This window comes from Lonchura striata, chromosome 10 (genome assembly GCF_050655825.1).
Source record: "Lonchura striata isolate lonStrDom1 chromosome 10, ASM5065582v1, whole genome shotgun sequence".
NCBI classification, from domain to species: Eukaryota; Metazoa; Chordata; class Aves; order Passeriformes; family Estrildidae; genus Lonchura; species Lonchura striata.
Window position 1 is genome coordinate 5,480,355 of NC_140712.1, and position 25,104 is coordinate 5,505,458.

Below are 25,104 nucleotides of genomic sequence, written 5' to 3' on the forward strand. Positions count from 1 at the left end.
CTACCGCGCCCACCCACTCCTCACACAGCAGGAGCTCTGTGCCCTTGCCAGGCTCTGCTCGTGAGCTCCTGCACGAAATTGGCTGCAGGGATCTGAGGTGGCAGCACCAGCGCAGGAGGGAGGAAGGGGAAGGGCAGAGTGCTCAGGAACTGTCCCAGCAGCAGCAAGATCTGCACTGCATTCTGTCCTTACAGAGACTCTGAGGATGCTCTCCCCTGATCTGCTCTAATTGACCACTGTACAGGCCACACAATGGTACACACACAACAACTGCAGAGCTGCAAGATTGGCTCTAGCCTAGAGAAAAACAAAGGGAAAACCAAGTAGAATACCTGATCCACAAGGAATCCTTGTCTTCCTCATTTGCCCTGACAGACCCAAAGCTGAGTCAGTGGAGCAGTATGCACATAGAAACTTCTGGTGTGGGTCAAGGGGCTGGTCCTGGTCCGCAGGGGCTGCACAAAGGGCACCAGTGACCAACACCTGCAGTTCAAGTACCACCTTCTAATGCTCCACAGAGAGGCTGCAACCTGCAAACCTGGCTCACAAAAGCTGCATCAGAAAAACCTCATTGCATGGAACTTCAGCAATCAAGTAGTTTGCCTGAGCCTCATCAGCATCATTCGTATGAGTATGCTTTGATTTAATTTATCTTAGTAAGGACCTGACCTGGGCTAAATCAACACAGAGATCTGAAAAAAGAGAACCTGATGGTGGTTGTTGGCTCTTTTGTTGTGTGCATCCCATTTACGTATCACTTATTTTTAGGCAAAACCTTAATTTTTAGGCTGTGGTTTCATTATAACTTTATCAGCAGAACAAACTTTCACAACTCCTACCTTTTCTCCCCCAGCTGTTTGTTCCCATGCCAGCCAAGCCACCCAAGACCACATGGGTTTATGCTGGCAGTTGGTCTTTTTGGCAGGATTTTCCTTCCCCAGCTGAATCACTTCCCTGGCTGGGTTCAACATGTGCTGGCACAGCACAGGAGACAGTGCAGAGAGGAAAAGGATGACCAGGAAAAAATGGAAGTCAAGCTTTACTGGGCTGCAGTGCCACCACAGATGCAATCCCAGCTTTAATTAGCTTTCTGTTCTACCTGAGATGAGCTACAGAAACATTAAGAAATGGGGAAGAGTGACATTAAACTAAAGATGAGGCAGGGATTCAGCAATGACAGTAGGGAGCAGATTCAGAGTAGCAGCATTTAAATGGCTAAATCTTGAGATGACATCTTTTAATCATTCACAAGTCACACAGATTCTAAGTTCCATAGAAAATTTAAACACACTTTACTTTGCCAATGCAAATATACTATTTGATATCCGTCTTCAGAACAGGGCCATACAAAGTTGCCCAAACTAATGATTTACTACTCAATGCCCAAGACCATTTGTAATTGCAAGTTTGGACACATTCTCCTCCCAAATATACAGAAAGAAGTATCTCTTTTGTCAATAATGCCATTACTGAATGGTATAATTCCAAAAATCCACGCAAAGAAATATCAACTTGGTTAAACACCAGAGTTCAAGAAAATGACTTAATTTACAATAAAAAGTGGCTTTGGAAGAAGATGGTGATGGGTGTGGAATTATGTGTTTTGTATTTTTGGAGACAATACACTTTGGTGTTCTGAGTGATGCCAAAGTGCTGGCTGAGTTCCAGCAGAGCTGAGCACCATCCTGGCAGTTGCTCCAGGAGCAAGGAATGCCCATCAAGGCCATTACACACCAGCAGCCCACAAAGGGAAGGGTTTCCCAATTTCCAGTCCCCCAGGAAGGGTGGTGGGGACAGCCAGCTGCCTGGAAGCCAGGCTGTAAGGAAGCCCTTCTGATTCCTAAAATGCCCATTAGCTCAGCAGCCAAACATTTCCATAATTCCCTGTTTCTCAAAAAGGCTGTGGCGCACAGCCAACAGGTACGAGTTACTTAGGCTTAGGAAATGATCTAGCAATAAATCTAGGCAGAAATCCTTCATGGTCTCATCTAAAGTTCAGCATTAAAGGGACTCCAATGAGACATTTGGACATCATGGCAATCTGGCAGCTTTGCAGGACACATTTGACTGCTGAGCTGTGCAATGATAAATACAGAGACGGACCAACCCGAATGCCCCACATCCATTAGGCACTTACAGTCACTTTGCCAACACATCAAACCAATAAACATTGAATAAATATAAGCATTTAGCATACCATCTAAGTTGTGTTGTCCAAAAAAAGTGGCCATAAACTACTAACCCTAACTTCTGATGACTAATCTGGTTCTTTTAGTCCAGCAAACTGAAAGTACAATGGACATAGTGGCTGACTGGATGCTGGAAGCTACAGCTCTTCTGTGAGCTAATCCTCGGGATCTCAGCAGTTCTAAGCAGGCAGTGGGGGAAGGTCCCATGCTTATGACTCATGCCACCATTTTGCTCCCTCCTATTGTTTTGCAAATTCTCTGCTTAATCTAAAATCCATTTCGACTAGAAACTTCCAGGCTCAGTGGGAACTTGAAGATAATATATTCCAAACAAGTGATGCTTCAAAAGGGTGTGGATCTGCAACCCTTGAAATCAATCTAAATCTGGGCTGGCACTGCCCTGCCCTTGTCACTGGCCTCTGCCCCTTCCTGTGGGGTGCTTGTATGATCCCACAGAGAGCAGATCCAGATGTGACCCAGCTGGAAACCAGGGCAGTGCCACCACGAGAAGCCAGAGGGAGTGATAGAGGACATGTCACAAGATAAAGTTGTGGCAATCCAGATTTAGACAAGCCTAAGTGGAGGTCTACCACTAAGAGTTATTAATCATCCTGAATGAGCCATGTCTTAAAGGAAATGGGCATCCTGAGCTTTGGGTTTCATTTCAAGGTATTGATTTATGTCCCTAAAACATTTTAAACCTGTACATTAGCAAAAAAAGTTATCCTACATATATTGGTAATATAGTCTCTTAATGGGATACATAGCAATGAAATTTTGTCTCACTAGATCTTTAAGAGCATATTCAAACTTCAAGGATTATGAGTTCAAGCAGGATAATGCCCTTTTCCCTGCCTGATGGCTGGCAGTAACACTTTGAAGCTGCTTTTGATAATAGGTAGGATACTACAGTAGCCACACTCAACTCTAGGAATAATTTCTGCTTCATTGCTTTAGCTTTGTTGAACAGCCTATTTTTGAGTGGTAAAACAGTAGTAGACATGGCAATATATTTATGAAGACACACTAAATAAAACTGTATTGCTTTTACAAGGAAAAGCAACAGATTATACCAAAGACAACAAAAATCCCATGCGTCTGTAAGAACAGTGAGAGAACTGCAAGGCAGGATTCCATCTGCTTCCCAGGACAACTTTTCATGCTGGGTACCCATGGTATAAGGCCAAATACACCTTCAGAAATAAATGTCAAATATTTTAACATCATCTTTCTATGCAAAGCATTTCTATTGGCCTACCACCCTTTTCCAGACAGGGAAATTCCCACTAAATCATCAATAATACATCCAGGCAGCCATCAGTCCACCTGATAATGAGCAGTTCTAGCACACAGCACCTATCCAGAGAAATCAGGCCTGAAAGATGAGAGCATAGCCCTTAATAATTTACAAGACTCATTAACCTTATCCCAAAAGACAAACAAAAAGAATGTGATATCTACTCAGATTTCCAGACCAAAACCAAGATACAGTGTTTCAGAGGCCATTAGGATGTATCAGTCAATAAATACTCTCCAATTGTTTTGCTGTGGAATAACTTGGCAGCCAAAGAACCATCCATCCCTAAAAACCCGTATTATTAGAGACACAACATTAGGAACCTTAAGAAACTTGCACTGCTGAAAATGAGATTGAAAAGGTTTGAAAATTATTCAATATGGCAAATGCTAAAAAATCTTTTGAATTTGCTATTTTAAGTGGACAAAACCGGTCTAGTCTGGTTCTGCATAGAATAAATACCAGCCCTCTACAAATGTCAGGTGTGCCCAGGGACAGAACTCACATCCAACATCAAATACTCACTTTGGCAGCACAACACAGAACCAGGGGCAGGGGGAAACGACAGCCCAGGTTCTTGTCCTGGGACTAAACACTCAGTTAGTTGTGCACCTGGCCAAGCAGGGGATCCCTGTTCCCACCAGACATTCCTTACACAGGGACTGGGACGAGTATCTGGGGATACAGTTTGGATCTGCAGTTTATGACTGAAAACCACCAAAACCAACCCTAACACAAATTGCTTGGTTTTTGTGGTGTCTCCTGCTACAAATACACACCTTACTGCTATAAAACTGCTTTTCCCTCCGCACAAACACCCAGTAGCCATGAGGGTTTGCCTCCAGAGGGAAGCTCACCACTTACATCTCCTCCTGTATCAGATCCCACACTCAGTTACCATATTCCTGTGCCTACTTTGAAGTTTTCCTAAAGGAGATAATCTAAATGCTGGAGGAGCTGGCTGGAACACCCAGTCGTGCTCTGTGGGAAAGGAGGAGGTCTGTGCTCTTCCCTGGCTTTGCTAAGCAGGTGTAGGAAGAGGAGCTGGGAAGCTTTAGGTGCTCCACCTTGTTTCTCACTCCATTTACACGGATCTTGTGGGTTTTTTCCAGAGATTTTTTTTCAGACATTGTATATGAGCTGCTGTACCTTCCTTCCCTCCCCACATGCCCAGTGAACTATCCTTTCCAGCTACAAAACCAACACACAGAACTGCTACATGAGACAGACTAAAAACACTTAAAACCCAGATGTGCTTCTTCCAGCCCCTCCTGTCCCATTCCTTCAAAAACAGGACACAAACGCCCATTTTACTGTCGATCATTCTGAAATGGCAGCAATTAAGGAACACGCTATTTCCCTAATTACAATTTCCTTTTTAGCAAATGCCCCTTTACTCACAGCAGCTTCTATTGCAAGCAGTGAAGCACAGCCCTGTGCTGCCTTGTCAAAGCCAAGTGTGTCTGATTAAAGCTTTGCCTTTCCACACCAACACCCACCCCTGAAGGCTTTTCCAGTGGGCCATAGCATGGGGACTGTTCCACTGTTTGATGACATTTTGGAACTAAAAGAAGAAAAAACAGCACTTAAAATAGAACAGAAGAACCATGAATTAATAGAAACAAGGAATGGGTAACTATATATTCCATAAATAGTGCTGATAGAAATTATTAAAAGAATAATAGTTATCTTCTTGTAAAGAGAGTTTTTACTGAGGTGTCATACTGCATATTCCTTTGAAACAGGACACAAAGATGAAGAAAAAGGTGCTATCTTTTCAAACTTTCTTTCACAATTACAGTATATCCTTAATGCTTAAACCTAATTAAACTAAGAACAACTAAATCAAGGTTATTAAAAAATCCCCATCTTAGATGAAAGGTGATATGATAGGACAGAACTAGTATTTCAGTGCATGATCTGGGACATGCTGAAGATTAAATATTAGCAGCATACATTCATGGAAGAAAATTAAAAACATGACATGTTAACAGATACAGTTTTTCCTTCTGGCTTTCATGAGGTTACATAAAGTTCATTACATAAAAAAACTTAAATACTTCAAAATAAAATTTTGTATGTGTCAACTTGTCAGACTAACACAACAATGTCTTAGCCTATAAATAGCACTCCCTGATCCACAAAGTTGTGGCTAAATAAACATGATCCCTGTTTTAAAAGGAAAAGCTCCAGCTCTGGATGATCTGCAGGGTGACTGGGGCCAGCCTCCTGACAGAATTCCCGACTGCTCACTGGGACAGTGCTCACCCTGCCACACCCCATGAGATGAGCACAGAGTGAGGGTGAGCAGTGGATGAAGTATGAATACTGCAAGAAAAGCAAGTACTGCCAGAATAACACTGCTGTTGTGAAAAGGTTACTTTTAATCAAAATTAAAACCAGTAATTGGTGTAATTTATCTGGACACATGTTCAGTGGTGATATATTTCAGTCCCCACATACCTTTCTTCCACAGAAAAGTGCTTTTCTAATATCCAGAAGTAAAATAATTTTTGAAAGACCATTCTGTCTCCAAAGAGACCATTAGGATCAGTTTTCCATTCTAAACAGAAATTCCTATCTTCTCAAACAGCTCCAGCTCCTCCAAAATAACCAAACCAAATGGTCCTGAGTTTTCTCATGTCCTCACCTGCCAAAAGCAACAAACACTTCTAAAGGAGGAAAAGCAGAAAACCAAGAACTATTCTTTAACGGCAGTGAAGTTTGAACAAGTGAAAATTATTGTTGCTTTTCCTGGAATAACAATTACCAAAAGTTTAGCCCAGAAATGCCTTAAAAAAAATAATAGGCTACTAAGATTTGCTGCCTTTCTCCATTTGTTTTTTGTCACAGGTCTTTAAAGATCTGCTACCTCCAAGTGAGAGATTATCTATGTTAACATTTTAAAGATTCATATTTGTACAGGCAAATATTATGTAGACTTTTCTAAATCAGTATCTCCCAAAGTTTTGAGGTTTCCACCTCAAAGTCTCAGTCCTCAGAAAGTTTTATTTGCACATCCCGTTATAAAGCTTTTAGTTTAAAATTGTAAGGTAACACAGTCCTGTGAGGCATTTCCTAGCACAGTGGTGGGCCATAAAACCAGGTATTTTGTGATATATGCAGTGAAGAAATGCACATACCATGTACACTTATTGAGAATGGGTGTAATTATGCACCAGAGTATCTCAACTTGCCTCTTCCCAGCCTGTCCACTGCTCAGCAGGGACTTCTGCAGTTGGGAACCTTATTTTTCACACACACTCCTCTCCTCTAAAAGGCACTAAAAGTTTTAGAACAATTTTCTCACTCATAACAGGTCAGAACATTTGGCTACAGACCACACACAAATGCTCAGCTTGACAGCTCGGGTGTTTTGGAGGCTGCTGAGATGCTGCTGGATAAATCACAAAGGCCATGGCACTTCCAGCCCTCCTCCAGGACCTGCCCAGCTGAGGATGCCAGAATCCCCTCTCAGTCCAGCTGCAGTGGGAAATAAGGTTCCAAATATACATCTATTGTCCTGAAAGTTACAGCATGGACACATTACCTTACAGGTGCACACAGAATACAGGACATAAGTTATGCCTGAAGAGCCCCAGGTTTTCCTATAGACAGGAGAGAAAGATTACATGGACAAATGACTCTTTAAACTGGCCTTCAGGTCAGTAGCTTTCAATACTAACTTTTTATTAGATACTTCATTAAGCTATTGACAATCTTTATTTTCCTTTCTGAAACTGCAGAGATTTAATTTTTTTTTTAACAGGATAAGGTATGCATTCCCTGAGGATCTTAAGTTACTCCATTGCTATAGATTAATTTTCTCTAACCTTACTCCTTTATAACTCATTCCTCTGTTCAAAGAGATTTCCTCTCCCCATGAAAAAGTAATATAACATCAAAGATGCAATGCTGTGCTTTTCTCAGTAATAAGAGAAAGCAATATGTGAGATACCAAATTTTTTATACTGGAATTTCAAGCGGTATCTTGAGACAGAATTTATGGCACGAAACCTTACAGAACTTTGAAATTTTCTATTTTTTATGACTTGCAGGTAATGTACACAGCACCAAAATGAAACATATAAAACATACACCAACTTGATGAAAAATCTGCATTAAGTTCTCCATTTTAAACACAACACCATGTAAAATCTGCAAATGCCAGTCTGTCGATCTGTAGACACACAAGCTCATCTCTGTACTGCTGCCTCTCTCCTCTGTTGAAGTAAGCACTGAATTAAAATAGGAAACATTCTGAAGCACAATTGTTGAGCTGTTCCCAAGGGATAGTTACAGTTTCATAGCTTAATCACTTCAACTTTCCATTTTGTTAATAACATAGTTGAATAAAAATGATCTGATGCTACTTGTGCATTCATTTTAATGAGTCCCTGGAAAGAAATGCCTACAGTGAAGCATGCCCAGATCTCCTGAATCAGTGGAAAAAGTTCTGCACAAAGAGTAGAAATATCTTCAGTTTCTATGCATCAGTAACATACTTTGGATCCTGAATCCCAATTCAGCTCTGAAGAAAAATAAGTTTAAGAGAAAGTTTTATATAAATATGAAAATCAGTGCCTGAGCTAACATAATCCTCCAACCCCAGCTTCCCCTTCCACATCTGAGCATATTAATCTCCTTTCCTTTTAGCTGCTCCAGTTCTTGCATAACAATGCCATTTCCTGAATTCAAATCTCCACAAATAAACCTTAAAGCTGAATAATACATTATTAAGACCTATGAATATTCCTTTAAGCAGGGCATCCTTAAAAAACTGAGCTACTCTGTCACAACCCAGCATCATTTTCTTTGGACTTTCAGGGTAAGAAGAAGCACTGCAGCAGCCAACAACCTAAAAACCTTACTGAATCATAAAATTTCTACCCTCTGCAGAGCAGATTTTTAATAAACTACTAATGCTTTGTTGCAATTCCCATCCCTCCATACAGCAGTCACTTATTTCTCTGTGGATATGTAATTTGCACAGGCTCCCAGGGAAATTCTGAACTGGTATTTTTGGGGGAAGGAAAAGCACACTGCATCCCCACCTTCCTGCACAGCCCTGAGCCACACACCTCTCCCAAGTGTTCAAACTATCAATGCTCAAACATTCACCTAAATGATCATTCCTGCAACATGGAAATTTAAAAGTATTTTACCTAAGAAGGATGCTCAGTTTCGATTTGCCTCCTCTCTCAGTTTTCATCTGTTCTTTTCCTAGTGCAAATGCTCGCTAGAGGCTCAAAACGGGTATAATTACTGTGTTCAGGCTCCAAGCTGAGCACAGGCTGGAGATTCTCTGCATTAGTTATTATCTCAAATGAGCTCCCTCAAGTGTGACTTGCTGGATGAGGAGGATGGCAACTGATGCCTATCTCAAGCAAGGCAAAAATAAATCATCTTGAAGATCAACTACAGGGTAAAATGTACTGGATGTCAAAGGGCAACATTTATTTCTCAATTAGTTCCATAAAAGCACACTATTCATTATCACTGCTTTATCATCTACTTAAGACCCGTGAGATACCTTTTCTCAAAGGGCTTGGAGAACACAAACAGTATTACTAAGGAACCATCAATTACCTGTTGTAAGCTAAACATTTAAAAAATGTCTTTGCAGTAATCACGAGTGAAAAAAGACTGACATTCAACAGGACAAGACAGTGTTTCACACGTGGAACTGAGACAAGTTCATTACACAGGGAAAAGAAGCAAGGCACAGAGGAACAAAAGGACATTATCTCTCAAACATTTTTTTATCAGCCACTCAGCAATCAGCACACAGTCTTGCCCCTGCCTGATGGAGCAAGTGCTCAGTACCTTTATCAGCTCAGTTATTCAGTGCAGCAGATGAATGCTGAGCCTGGAGCATGCCTTGGCACGATGAAATGCCAAGCAGTGAAAAGAGCTGAGCCAAAAGCACTCTGTGCCAGTCCAGCCTAAGCAGTGCTCTCCTACGGAAGGAGGAACAGAAACCAATGCACTTTTTAAAACCTGATCCTGAACATTTACAAATCAGGAAAGAGACTCACAGCTCTTGGAGTGGTGCCACTATCACCAGCATCTTGTCACATCCATCCCCATACCCTGGAAGATACATCCTCCAAAATGAACCTGAAAAATCAACTGAAATGGAAGAGAAGAATCTGGAATGGCAGACTAGATCTTAAGGCACAATTATTTTAGGTTTAAAGAAAAAAAATAAGAAGAAGCTTGAAAACAAATCACAATTGAATCCACCACATTTCAGCTCACTGTGTGACACTGACACCTCTAATTCCAGTATTTTACAAGTCTAGACATCGGTCTGGGACTTTTAATCTGAAGCTAAAAACTGGGCAAAACTGATGCAGTAGGAATACAGCAGTGTACCAGAATTTATGAAGAATCACCCTCTTACTTTGGTAAAGTATAAGATGTGTTTACAGGGCATTCTGCTCCAAAACATCCAAATTTATTCAGTAGTAAGTTTACTCCCTACACAACTCCATTTAAAGCAAAGCTTCTGGAGCTTTGTTTTTCTCTTTAAAGTGTAAGGAAGCAGCTGAGCCATCCCGAGCCCATCTGCATGTTAACAAAACATTTCTTAAGGTAGGGATTTCACAGTGTGTGTAAAAGATAAAAATCTGCACTTTTGGTCGAAGGGACTATCCCTGCACTTCTCTGGCAGCTGGAGCAGATGAAAGTGCTTGTGGGTTGTGTAATCAGCCTGATAGATGTGCTCCCTAATCTGGCTGGAAACTAATCCCACACACCCAAGAAAACTTCAGCTTTGTGCTTTTCATATCACTTCAGGTCAAGATTATATACAAGAAGCAGCTCTAATTTCCTACCATGTCATTGCATTTTTTTTTTTTTTTGGAAGGTTATTACTGATCATGGAAACACATTTAGAGAAATGCTCTTCTAGAACTGTGGAAATTCTTACGTTGGACACGATATAATAACATTCTCAATAAACTCTAACTATTCCATCGGACTAATTTTCTATAAATTGCATGTCCATATTGGTATTCTAAGAAAATGAAGTTTATTGTTACATGCCCTCCCTTAACAACTGCCAGCCAACTAAAAGGAGCATTAGAACGACTGTCTTAAAATCTGCAAATTCTGTGGGGGAAAAGTACCATCTAGTAAACAGACTGCTGAGGAGGCTTGACAGTTCAAATTCTGTCCTTGGCAGAGCAGACAAAAAGGCCACTGAGGGATTCACTGGGTGTGACAAGGGGATGGTGATGATAGAACAGACCACGACAAGAAAATGAGGAACCACAGGGAAAGTGTATTGGAACCTCAGCTCTCTCCTCTACTTAGAGATAGTTAAAAAACCTCAATAAACCCCAGTGTTCCAAGAATATGTTTTCTGCCCTAAACTGAGAGGAGTAAAAACATTTTGTCAAGGAAACGAGATATTCCACAGCTTTTTTTTTTTTTTTTCATTGTTATGCTTACACAATGTGATACCACCACACAAAACAATCCAAAGTTAACAGGTTCAACAAAACGTATTTCAACTCCTTTGGAAAAAAAAGGGAAAAACAGTCAAGTAGTAGCTCAGGACAATTAATGCGGTTCTGTGAATTGTTTTGGTCATAAAAATGACACTTCTCACTTAAAAAACGTTCCTCCACCTTTTCCAAACATGAACAGGCTTGTATTTCCACCATAAATCTAATCTATCCATCCTGACACTGAAAATTTTCCACTGACCTCAAGTGCTTCCATTTTCTTCTAAGTCCCAAAAGGACAATCAGCAGCACAAAAGCTCCAGCTGAGCAGATACCAGATCCATTACTCTAGAATGGATTGGATAACTGATCCATAACTATAAAATATTTATCTACATTTGGCATGTGGCTATCAAACACCATCAACTTCATTAGGCAGTTTGGTCCGAGGACACATTTCTTGCAAGAATTATTCCAAGGTTTCACAAAGAGTTGGGGTAAGTTTTCAATCACCACAGCTTATTTAGAATATAATCAATCTGTAGAAAAATAATTGGTTAATTGACAGATCACCTAATCAAAAAATTCTGACAATAACCTCATTAATTCCTCCCTCATACCCACACAGAGTAAAAGTCACAGGAAAAAAATGCTCACTCTGTTTTAAACTGATCACTTCAGCTCTGTTTTGGTTTTTGTTCACCCTGAAGAGAAAAATTGAAGTAATTCTCTTAGATTGGCAACAGCTTGTCTCTTGAATCCACAATAATAGTTTGCTTTCAGTTTTGAAGATCGAATTTCATTAGTTCTCTGAAGAAAATCCAAAAATCAGCAGCTGGTCCCTAAATAAACTTTCTTCTTTTGGGGAGAGATCTTGTCTCCTTCTTCCCGAGTCTCTCACAAAAAGGATGTAGTCACTACCAGACACAGGATTCCAGACTGGTATTTTTTATGTAGCTCTGAGTTTGGACTGAGTTATTAGAGTAAGAAACCCACTAAATCCATCTTCCCGATTAGCTAAGATGAACTTGTTGGAAAAGGACAATTTAGCACCTGGAGGCAGGTGCATACTGAATTTCTCAATATATGGATAAAGGACAACCCGCTTCTATTTATGTCTAAAAACCAAGGAAGGGAAGAAAAAGAATAGCAAGTTACCAAAATCCAACTGCTGCAATACATTATATAAACAAATATTTGCAATCCTAGCCAAATTTATTTGTTAATATGTGAATGTATTTGACACATCAGTATGAAATAACTAAATAATCCTGCCAAAATGTTCTGGAAACAAAACTCCTACGAGAACCTGGTGAAAAAGCAGACAGGCTTTTTGTTCTGCTTTTCATTAATATTCAAGCCCAACCAGATATTGCAACAAGTTACAGCCTCACTTGTTACAGTCAACCATTACCAAGACTACAAAGATAATCCAAGTCATCTGATGGACAATGCAACCTGGGAGAAAGTGGTTTTCAACACAGCTTGACACATTTCACTTTTTTTTTTTTGTAGACAGCAGAGGGGAACAAGTCAAAAGTACCCCAAGAAGCAGCTTTCTAAGTTTCTAAAAATAAACAAATCTTTTCTGTTCTACTCCTAATTCCATGAAGACCAAACTCCTAAAATTTTGAATTACTTTAAACTCCCGAAACCTGAACAAAAATGATTTCTCCAGAACTGCAGCACCATTTGCGATATACTCAGAAGACAAATTCTGCTCATTTCTCAGCATTAAAAAGCAGATGTTCTTCTGTGCATTAACAACACTTGATTATAAAATAAATGTATCCTCTGTGCAAAGAGGAGTGAACATAATGGCTCCCTGAAGGCACAGCTTCGAGGTGTGAGGGCTATTAGTTCAATTTCTTTTTCCAATGCTGCAGAGAAGGATGACAAAAAGCCAGCTTCCAGTTGTGATTCTCTAATCTGTCTTGGTCCATGGATGACCTGACTCCAGGTTTCCCTAATAAACTCCATTACAGCACAACCCTGCCCTGTCCTCACAACACACAAGCTGCAATCTGTGTGGTCTAGTTAGAGGATAGCTCAGGGAAAGCATTTTGGGTCTCCAATGATTATTTTTTTAAAACCTGGGATAGCAAGAGAAGGTCATTTCATTTAAAGAATCCACAGGAATCTTGTAACATTCCAAATATTTTTATTTGTGTGTGAAGATAGACATTTGTGTGGGATGCGGAAGGGAAACTTTGGGTTTATATATTAGTTTATTTAGGCAGAGGACGATTGCTGGTTTCCTACCAGTGTTTTTGCTAAACTGCTTTGCTAAACTCTCTGTAGTATTGATTACCTGTTAAAATATTTAACTTGTGCCATTAATGAAGCAGAAATAACACAGCCAGGTAATCAGTCAACAGCAAAAATTATCAAAAGGGAAAGAAAATCTGTGTTGTTTAGGAGTGGGAGAACAAGAAGTACCACTGGTACATTTAAATAGCAGAGATACCTTGAGGGAAATATAAATGCCATCAAGCATGTAAGAGGGAGGAAGAAAACCAGGCAGAAGCATAAAGGGCAGAGGAATGAAGAGAATGAAGAGTGATTGAGTAACAACCCAAGCAAAGAGGACCATCTTGGAGAGATCTGATCTAGCTGCTACAGATTCTTCTGCAGAGCACAGACAGCCTTTACAACAGTCCACAGGACCTAAAATTCAAAGCATGCTGCAGTCACAAAGCCCAAATCCTACAAAGAACTTTATTTTAACCACATCCTATAGGCTATGTTTACCTCACAAATGTTTCATTGCATTTTTCAACAACCAGTTACTGGCTATACATAAGACTTTTTTGAATTAAACCATCAGAAATGTACACAATGTGAGAGTATGGGTAATGAATATTTATTTTCTTGTGACAAACTCAACTCTGAAAATTGTCACCTCCCCACCCAGCTCTCTTAAAATCATGCTGCTGCTGTTCTGCAGATCTGTTGCTCCAGAGGCACCTCTCCACTCCAGGTGCTAAGCCCACAAGGCTCCCATGGCCTGCTTTCCAGCACAGCCCTATGAGCCCATTTTCTGCACAAATGAGAGAGCAACAGATCTGTGATAAGCAGATGGAATGTAATATGGCCAAGGGGCTGTAAAAAAAAAATTTTGACATAACTCATTCCTGGTGATGCTGACATCCTTCTGCATGGCCACAGGTTGAACTCATCTGGGTAAACAGCAACTCAGCTAAACAAGCACTTGACTCATGCCCATTTTTTCTGGGATGAATTTCTGGACACAGGTACATGAGTACCTAACCAAGTGACATAAGTGCTAACCAAGAGACAAGCAGCTCTTTAAAATGGCCTGTTCAAGACATTTGCCAAAACACTACTGTGATCTGAGGGCTTGGGTAACCATTAAGGATTACATAGGGGATCCCAGAGCCATTCCCTTCTCTTCCAGCCCGAGAGCATGCTCTGTTTCCTTCTCATATGCCTCAGGAGAAGCTCTTTCAGGGACAAAAAGCAACATACATCTTTAACAAAAGTTATGGTTAAGCAGAATGAAGAATTTCACTAATTTCATTGTGTTAAATACAGGGATTGCACAGGTCCCTCTCCCTTACCATGTTCCTGGTGCCAGTGTGGCTCCTTCCTGTGTGCTGCTCCTGATACTTACCAGCCTCATCACCAAGCCAATTTGAATTGCAAGCCTACTGCTAAAACTCTCTTTTCTCCACTGGAGTAACTCACTGTTGCTTTAACCAGTTGACTCAAGTTCAGTGGAGGGCCCACAGGTGCTGGTGGCAGGGGAAGAAGCAGAGGCAGCTGGGGAGAGGAAGAAAGCTAGGAGGAAGAACTAGGCCATTATTTTTGGATTAATTTAGGTGCTGTTTCATGCTACAGTTGAGCGAGGGAAAGGAAATAAGACCTATAAAGAGCAAAGTACTGCTTCAGGGTAATTAAGACCTAGGAGTAAACATGCCAAATGGTGTTTGCCATACAACAAACAAATGTGAATCAGAATGTGAATCAGTACTGGAGCAGAGGAGTGAATGTTTTCTCTGCTACTCAGGAAGCACTTCAATTGTTTGGGAAAGGAGTGAGTCATTAACTCTCACATGTACAAGTGAGACATCCACAGCTATAAATACTTGACATACTTCAAGGGCTCTTTGGAATGGAAGAATGGAAATCTATACATACTTTTTCAAAATTACAGCAGTGTGAAGCCATGCATCATTTCACAGATTTTGATTTGTTGTGTTTAGTCTCTCCTGAATTGCATTACCCAAGCATGACAAGCTCTAACCTTGAAAGGCCCTGCTTTCTTGCTTCCGAGCTCTGGGTAGCTGAACAAAGTGCACAGAAACTGATGGAATGCTATTTTAATGCAGCACTTTTCTATGTCTCAATTGGTTGCTGATCACAGCCATTTAGCAAAATTACCTTTCTGATGGCAACCAAGAATATCATGGCAACAGTCACATGCCATAAAAAACAATCCTTCCCCTCTTTGATTTTGCATCTGCTTACGGGAGCTCAGCATGAAGGCAGTGAGGAAGTTTTACTGCCATCTTGCAAATTGACTTTTATGGATTCTTCAGACTGTAACGAACTGAAGCTCTTCTTAATCTAGCTCCTAACATTATTTATTACTTCTAGACACAGGTAAAAAGCCTGGTTGGACTTCAGCAGGGTTTTCATTCCCAGGTGAAACCCACCACAGAGGGATTATCAAGTTGTGGTGAAGGGCTTGGCTCCTGAGCTAGATTTAGCCAGTCTGGCAGCCTAATGGCAAATATTAGTGTAATAATCCAAGTATAGATCCCATTCCCCTTCAGATATGCAGCTTTAATATTTTTCCCTATGAACATCAAGTTGAGATGGTATTAAACACCTACACAACCCTTCTAGAGAAAAATATTTTTTTCCCCCATGATGTGTTCTTCAGAATGATTCTTGCACTGCCTTTTACCTTGGATATCAGAGATTCCAAGGAATACTGATGAGCTGTACATGATCACGCTACAGCACCTTCCAGAAGGGAGTAATGAAATACCCCACAAGTCCTGGCGAATCCAGGTTCAGGGAACAAATGCATTACTCCACTGTGACTGACAGACTCCTGGGAAAACAGATTGCACAACAGGAAGAGGGTAAAGCAGAGCTTAAGAGCTTGGACACACATGAGAGTCATTCATTTACCCCGGCCCCAAATCTCAGAACAGAAAAAAGAGGAACACAAAAAGAATGCTTGGCTTTATGTAGGCACTTGGAAAGTATGACTTTGCAGTATCATAAATGTTTAATTACACTCTTATGCAACTAGTAATATCCTTTCTTAATTTAAATTCCTTTAAAAATTCCATTTAAAAAAACCTCTTTAGAACAATACTTCTATTTTTCATAATTTCATAAAAGGTTATGAAAAATATTTTTATGAAGAACTTATTTTCTTCCAAAGATATCTAAGTTATTTTGTCCTCAAGAGAGATTGATCAGGTATTCTTACAAGCCAAATAATTTGTCAAACCTTTGATGAAGAGCTTTTGGAATGTAGAAGTCTGACTGCCCAGCCTATGGCTGCATTTGAAGTGCTGCAGTCTGCATTTAACTGGTGCTACATCACACCCAACTTCCTTAAGATTGGGAAACCAGTCTAGTATGAGGTGACATCCCTTCCTTTGCTAGCAAGTTCCAAGTTTTATTAAATTCTCTCACTCAGTGAAGGTTTTCAGTTCTTGAACACTTGGTATTACAGTCTTTTCACAAGGTGAGCAACTTTTTATATATTCAATAAAAACTTCCCATGTTTTAGAACCCTCCAAGTCTGAAACAAATATTGCCACTTGCTGCTCCAAAGCAAGTAAATCAAGAAACAGGAGCTCACCATGAAAGGTTCTGCATGCCAGAGCTGCTCAGACTAGACTGCAATGTGATAACACAGACCCTCACAAGTACAGCTGCATTATTCTGTTGATGTATTTGTGCAGTCACCAGGGTAATGCTGACAATTTATATAATAAAAGACATCTAAAGAAAAATTAATTACCTTTTACTGTGGCACTGGTGCATCTTCTCTGTCATCCCAGGAAGCAGAAACACTGCTCCTGCACTGAGACCTGCCACAGCTGCCTATGTCTGAACGACAGAGGCTTAAAGAGCTGCTGCTCTGAACTCACGAGCTACATTTGCAGCACAGTTCATACACCGGCTCTCCAACGTGGCAGCAATAAGAAAAACATTCGTTTGTCTCATTTTCAAGAAGCCTAAAGTAGCAGTAAGGCTTTCCAGCCTGGAATCACAAATCACTTAGCACTGTGCAATTTAAGAAGGATCTAGGGGATGCAGGTTTTCCACAGCAGGGCCCCGTCGGGCTGCGGAGCCTGCCAGCAATCCACCCTGATCTCCCTGGACACACATCCTTGGACTAAAATGCACAGAATGGAAAAAGCTAAATACCCAAAGGAAGAGACACACATGTATAAACACATCTATGTTTTTCAGAGAGATCTCTCCTGAAAGTCTCATTCAAATGAAGGTATCACACTGAAGTGATTCTTCCCAAGGGACTACAGGATCATAGCCCAGAGGTCCCTTCCGGGGTCCCTCAGCAGATCTTCTGTCCCTCAGGGGGGCACAGCCAGCTGCTGCTCCCTCAGCCTAGCAACTTCTGCCTTGAGGAAGAGGGTTGACAGATTTTACCACTGCATACACATATTCTTTTCTCACATAACCAGACATCTGAAGAATGGAAAAAAATCCACCTCATTTGTGACTGGGCTGAAGGTACCAGTCAAGAAGTAAAAACTTGTTCTTGTCAGATGGAATGATTTATCAAGCTGCTGGATATGGAGAATGCCAAGCTCACTGTAGTGCAAAGGAAAACAATTCAGATTTAAGATGTTTAAATCCCTAAGTAAAAAAAATCTGCCTCACTCTGCACTGAAATCAAGTAAGAGGTGTTGCAGCTCTGTCCTGCTCCATGGAGCAGGGGCAGTGACCTGTAGCTAAGGGATGACTGACAGGTGAGGGACAATGTCCCCTGCATGAATTCCCACTTGACCTAGAGAGAATTTATCAGTCTGCATCAACAGTGCTGAACAGAACTTAAGGAACATGGCTGGCAGGTCTAAGGACTTAAGTTTCTGAATCAAAAATAAAATTATCAATGTAGAGAATACTCTGAAAAAATCTTTGTTAACCAATTTTTTTTTTTTTTTTGGTAAGTACATAGCCTCATCTTCAGAAAGAGTAGTGGCAATGAGACACACACAGTGGTCAGCAGAACTCCTCCACAAGAAATATTTTGGGAACACATCAGTGTTCCAGGCACTCAGCTCTGCCCCATTCCATTTTCTTCTTGATGTCAGTAAATTATTAATCTTATTAGTTCAAGCTATCTTTTGATCAAACTTTTGTCATACATAATTTGAAAATCAGTTTCTTAGAGGGACAAGAGCTCTCAAATCAGATTGACCCCAACAAAGCAGTAACAGCTTAGGACAAGTCAGAGCCAAAGCTGGAATTTCGGAGCATACGTGCAAGTTATTTTCTAAAAACCACAGTGTTGACATTACAGGGGAAGAAAAGAGAGGAAAGATCCTATCTCCTGAGCCCTTGATCAAATTACTTCATAATTCACCCACTAACCCTATCCCCTGGTTCCCATAACAGACAACAATCTGAGACAGAACAAGCCTGTGGATTTTAGAGCATTAAGGGAGAAAAGGGAACAAACTACAATGCTGCAACTAAATCTCTTGAGGATGTAGAAGCACTCAGAGGTATTTTACATGGCAGAATAATGTTACAGAACCGTGCAGATATAAAATATGGGGACAACTTGAAATCAGCCACAGTCCATGTGCATGATATAAAAACTAGGAGCCCAGAACTATACAGTGTCTGCAGTTTCCTATGGTTTCTTTCAGCAAACTTTTTTCAAAGTAACTGTCAAAGATATTAGATTCCAGTATTTCGAAGATGGTATCTACTAGTTCTTAATTTATCCTAGCCTCTTATCTTTGAAGCAATTCAATTTCTGTCTCAGTGCCTAATTTCCATTTTACACATACTATAATTGTGTTTGTCCTTTTGTCCTTTAAAGTTGACTTCTAAAGATTCTCATCATTAACACATCTACCAGGAACAAACAACTTGCTCTCTGTGTTCTTTGGTTGAAATCTAATTATTAAAGTTATAATTATTTCTCCTTACAGATTTTAATAAGTTGGAACTTGCTTTAAATTGTTCTTTTACTGAAAGCTGTGGGCTTGGACATTTCTTTCTTTAGGAAGGGATGCGTGCTTCACAGAGGTTTCAGATCTTTAACCTGTAAACTAACTCGTTGATGACTTACTGTTCACTTTGCCTTCTATCAGGGCCTGGCTATTTTCAATCATATTTAGTTTCCCTTTGCATATTTAGGAACTACTCAGCCCAGAAATTTTATGCAGTGTTTCTAGAATTCCTTACTAAGATTATTAAACATTTTACCTTCTCTCCCTTTTCTTCAATATCTATTTTCTTAATGGGTAAATCCTGAACTTTATCTTCTTAGGATATGGACATGCTAACACTTTTAAACATGCAAACCCAAGAGCTGGCAAGCCCTCTCCCAGATTAAAAAAATAATGAAAAATAACTCACAACATTGAGCTATGCTTATTTCATGACACAGACTCTTTTCTATACAGGAAAGTATAAATAGTGTCCACAGCTGTGCAATTTATCCTCAGCCATTAAATGTCTCCACAGTCTTACAATTCCTAAAAGTGTCTGCACTGCCTACAAATGAGCTGCATTAATATAAACAGCATGTGAATGTCCAGAAAGCCTATAAAACAAAAGCCCTAGGAACAGACCTTAACTAAAAAGTGCCACTCAGATTTAAAAAATAAGAGCTTGTAACTATTTCACAGCTGATCAATTTGCCAAGAACCCTTTCCAATATTTTGATCCCACAATCTTGAATCCCTGGTTTAGATACCTGGAGAGAAAACAAGAGCTTGTTTGAGAAGCCTGGAGCCAACCTACACTGCGCCCAAGTGCTGGGGTACCAGGCATCCTGCTCACAGTCCCAGAACTGCCTGGCTCCACCAAAATCCAGCATCCTCCAGAAACTGCCTGGTTTCACCAAAATCCAGCACCCTCCAGAAACTGCCTGGCTCCACCAAAATCCAGCACCCTCCAGAAACTGCTTGGCTCCACCAAAATCCAGCACCCTCCAGAAACCGCCTGGTTTCACCAAAATCCAGCACCCTCCAGAAACTGCCTGGTTTCACCAAAATCCAGCACCCTCCAGAAACTGCCTGGCTCCACCAAAATCCAGCACCCTCCAGACAGAGAGGATGAAATAACCTGCGGAGACTGACAGATTCAGACAAGGGGTGACTAACAGGTATGCACAGGAAACACCACCAAACCTGGCTTCACGGGCTCAGGTCCTAAATAAACACACTCATGGTATAGATATATACTGTTATAAATCCAGCACTGCTCAGTTACAATACTTTGCAGAGCAATAAGGGAGACTAAAATAAGTTGTGCACTGTATCTTATCTCCATTTTAAGAATGAGCAAGTTTCTTAACCTCTTTGTCTCAGTTTCCAAGGCTACAAGTGAGGCATGACAAAGGCAGGAAGAAAACCCAGACATTTTTTGGCTCTCAGCTTTTTCTTTTTTTATTGTTGCTCAGTCATCTTCTCTTCCTTAACTCTGGGATTTAGTTACTTTAGCAAAGATATTATTCTATGTTCAGCCTGTGTTCTTGTGATTCTAACCAGTTTTTCTCTATGCAAATTTGGCCAATTGTTTGGTGACTAAATTTGATCACTTCTTGTTTCATGCACATAGAAATAATCAAGGAAACAATACCTCAACCAGCACTAGCACAGGAAAAGACACATTTCTACAAAATAAAGTTAAACCAAGCTATTTTTTAAAGGTATGCAAATGACGCAAGAGGAGACAGGAAACCACATTTAAAGTGTAGATCAAATCCATTCTTTTGTAAAATTTCTGGAAAAGCTTTGAAAAATGGCTTTTTCTAGTTTTCTCTCGCAGAATTTTTTGTTCCTTACAAAAGGAAAAACAAAGCAACAGGGAAATGATGTTCCTCCTCTAGCAGAGAAGTAATGAAGTCTCCTCCCCCTTCTAAAGGGGGATCACAGTTTGCCAGCTTTGGCAGGCACTGTAGTATTTAAAATAGAAATGAATCTCAAAATGTGATTTGGCAAAGACCCACTGCAATATTCACTAAGTCTGTTTTCCCTCTTTTCCACTTCCTTTCTCCCACTCTAATAATATGGAGAGATGCTTGCAGGCACCTCAGGGATGAAAGGCACCAGTGGCTGCCACCCAGAGAAGAGCCCCATGAACTTTAGCACACATGGAACACAGGGATCAGACAGACCAGCTCCTTGTATGGCCACGGCCCCGCGCCTGGGACACGTCCAACAGCTGCTCTTGTTCTTACACAGCTTCAGCTCCACGGGAGGCAGCCCTGTGCCTCCCCAGACCCGAGAGCATCACTTCCTCTGGCACTGGAAAAAGCCACCTACACCAAATTTTGCAACAGGTTCCAGCAATCTTTCAGCACACACAGACAGGACCATGATTTTTGTAACACTTTTGTTTTTACCTACACTGAGGTGAATCCTACAAGCCAGAACAAACAGTATTTTATAGATATGCTGTGTTGAAAAAAAGAATAAAGAAAATACAAATGCAAAAGAAGAGAGATGAATCAAAGATGTGAACCCTTCAGAGGGATATCCAAATCCACTGCCAGAGTGAAGAATGCTAGCTGGAATCAGTATGCAAGGACCTTCACTCAAAACAATTGCTTTGGAAAAAAATGACTTAATACGAGACACCGCTTGGCACTGGTGGGACAGTAAGCCAGTTGTCACAGATGCTTGAAGCAACAACAGAAAACATGTTTGATTAACAGAGGCACTGAGCTCAAGGTGAAGGAACCATGACAGCTCAGCTTTAAAGAACTGTCTTCAACAAGAGGAGCAGATTGTGTGGTACTATAACCACTGCTTCACTGGACTTTAAAACTACTGACTTCTCTCTGACTAGGATGTGTTGTATATGAATTAATCCATCTTATTCATTCACAGAATAAAAGCTATTAAGTATCTGAACCCACAAAATGTTAGCTTTAACATGCAAGCAGCCAGCCAGCTGACTCATTCATACCATAGTCTCAATTTGAAAGGTGGGCAAAATGTCTCCAATATATTTATGCAATAGCAACACATTACCAAAGTAATTCTGTTCAGGATCTTGTGACATACCTCCAGAAAATGTCAAGACCAAAACTCTCTCATTTCAAGGATAAAGAAACTTTCCAAGCATCAACATTTTGTCTTCTGTATGTTTTAAGCTTTAGAATTTTCATAATCACATCCCAAAGCCTGAGTAATTTCTACTTTGCCATCAATGAAACTGTTCAAAGGCAGCAGCAGGAAGACTCAAAGATTGATTTCACAGATCATTGGTCCAGGCAATGTTTGTAAACTGCTGACCCCAACCATGGAGAATTGCTAGGGCCTTGCGGATTGATGGGAGACTTCCAGTTTAAAACTGATTTGAAACCTGAGGTTAGCCTGTCAGTTTTCCCTAAAAAAAAAACCCAAAACCTTTCAGAGGAGTTAATTTGAAATGAGTCATATTAGCCCACACAAGTAAATCAGCACATTGTTCTGATTTCCCCTCCCTAAAATGTATCGTGTCCTCAGTACAATGCTACTGCACAAATAACTCAGGACTTGCCAAAAGCTACCACCAAGCTTTAATTACAGCAGTCCTATTTTGTATATTATATATCAAAAAAGAACTAAATCAGCCTGCTAAAAACCAGCCAGTACTTCAAAATCTCCAGTGACGATTAAGAAGTAAATCTCTGCAATAAAGCATTAGCCAGCCCAGAAAAAGCCTCATTTTCTTGCTTCAAGATAAGACTGTGGCACACACATGAAAACTGCTGTGCAAAAGAAATGGCAGGAAGCACCAATTAATTGCAACAAATTATTTTAATGCAGATCATTGCTACTAAATGTTTCGGACAACTTAACAGCATTTCCACTTCGCCTTTTTGGCTGCTCTTTCCAATTGATTTAGCTCCACAAGTGAGAATGTTTGCATTGTCAAAGTTTTTGTCACTGTCAGCATTTTGAGAACGTTATGCCCCATTTCAGATTTCAGTATATTTTACAGAAGAGTTAAAAAAATAGAGGGTGCATGTTATTCTGCCAGTCATTCTCTTCTTATTAAGCTTTTGTCATGGCTTGACAATACAAAAAGACTTGAATGCATTTTACTGTTTTGCAAGCAGACTGCTTTCTCTCTTGTCATAAATGATGGAAAATGTGATCCTGAGGTCAATGAGGAAAATTGCAAAAAATGAGGCTTCCTTACTTAAAAATATTTATTTGGCCTCTGACTTGGAGTTTAAACGCAGGATCTTCCATGCTCTAAAGATAGCAAAAACCTGTTTTAATCCAAAATTTCAATTTTTAGATGGGAGAAGAGCACCTAGACTAAATAATCTGAAAACCAAGCAACAAGCTAAGTGTCATCCAGTTTCCAAGTTTTTTCCATTGCTGAACAATACAGAAATTAATTCCCAAGATGACTCCCAAATCACATATCAAGTATTCAGCCACAAACAAAGCAAATACTCATCAGCAGGTTGGACTGCAAGCTTCTGATATGCAAGGCAGCTCTTGCAGCTCCCAGACAAAAATATTTAACTGGCAAAATGTGTGCTTGCTCTGAACTGACTGTAACACATGACCTGGCATGTGCTTTGACAGCAAGTTATTCAAGAAAGATGACAATACAACAGAGTTACAAAAACAAAATACAGCAGTGCCAGGAGAAGCCTTTGGAAACACAATCCGTGATGTAAAGTCACAAATCTTTAATATTTGAACTGAAGACTTGAAGCTTTTAGAAGCACCAGCCTCACTGCTAAGGTTAGAAGACATTCCCATACTCTATTATGGCAACTAAATAAATATTTACCATGGCTCTTTTGAAAAGGCTGGGTTAGCAAAGTGAGACCATGAGAGTGTTCCGAGTCCTCTTTTAAACACCAGAATAATTGACTTCAGGCAAGCCAAGCTTTTAGTTCTCTTAGTTGTAAAATCAGTAAATTATGGAGTTCTGGCTTTTGACAGGAGTTGACTTAAAAAGCCATTTCACTCTGCTGCCTCTCTGCTTCCAACACACATGCTGCTAGGATGCGCATTAGAAGTCTCCTCAACAGCACTTTAAAGGAAAAAAATACTTTAGCAAATCAAAGTCCCAGCAAATTTTGGAAAGATGAATACTTCAGTCACACTCTCCAGATCGTGAAATGTTTTTAAATCACCTCTACCTTCTACTGTACTACTCTGAAGATAAAAATGGACTCTCCCCAAAACATGAATATAGCAGAAGATTCAATTCTACTTCCTAAGCCAGCATTAATAGTCACTTCAAACAAATATATATGTAAGCTATATATACCCACATCCGGATAAATCTGAGCAATGACACACCATTCTCAGGATGAAAACAAAAAATGTCTTCTCTTTGAATGAAAGTGTATACAACTTTTTTTCCCCCAGTAACACTAAGAAGTTGATTTTGAGATAAAAATATTTTTAAGCTGTACATTTCAGAGTAACATAGTGTAGAATGATGACATTTGTCCAAATCTTCATGGCCAAAGATATTTACAGAACCCTCTTGAACTATTGACAGAAATTTTATAGCTTAAGTTCCACAAATTCTGAAATGGATCAGTCAGTAACTGCTTCCTATGAAACTATAAACTTATTTAGACACAAGACATGAAATCACATAAGGTGCTGCATGGAAATGCCAGAACTGATTGGTCTGCTGAGGCAAACAATAAACCACACCTAAAGCACCTAAAATTGTTTCTGCAATTCAGGCACTTCTTTTTTCTCCACCCAAAAGACATACTCTCTTTTCTAAGTGACTGCCTTTTTGTCAGATTCCAAAGCAGGCCTTTCAGCCCTGAGTTTGCTTTGTCCACCAGACTTAATTATGAAGTGAAAAAAGAAATAAAGCAGAGAAAATGAATAATTTGAATACAAGTTCCAAAACATAACATCTTCTACAGTTTGTGCCAATATTTCTACATAAAGTCAATTTTATACAGAGCAAATTCTAATGATTT

General features: G+C 40.1%; 1 protein-coding gene and 1 long non-coding RNA gene across 8 annotated transcripts in view; one reads left to right on the plus strand and one right to left on the minus strand.

Annotated features, from left to right (window-relative positions):
- The window catches only part of LOC116184013 (uncharacterized), a 54,209-nt gene extending 30,549 nt beyond the window's left edge, over positions 1 to 23,660 (plus strand). The window contains exon 4 of the long non-coding RNA XR_014957562.1: positions 1 to 23,660. This exon is cut by the window's left edge and continues 12,553 nt beyond it. This is a non-coding gene — a long non-coding RNA (uncharacterized LOC116184013).
- PEAK1 (pseudopodium enriched atypical kinase 1) overlaps positions 1 to 25,104 on the minus strand; it is a 110,113-nt gene that overhangs the window by 75,673 nt on the left and 9,336 nt on the right. Inside the window, exon 1 of one of the 7 annotated variants that reach the window (XM_085588454.1) lies at positions 9,525 to 9,546. The exons of 5 other annotated variants lie outside the window; for them this stretch is intronic. The gene's annotated coding sequence lies outside the window, so the exon portion shown is untranslated. Of the gene's footprint in view, positions 1 to 8,651; positions 9,493 to 9,524; positions 9,547 to 25,104 lie in introns of those variants that run through there. One more of the 7 variants, XM_021543415.4, reaches the window with a different exon arrangement.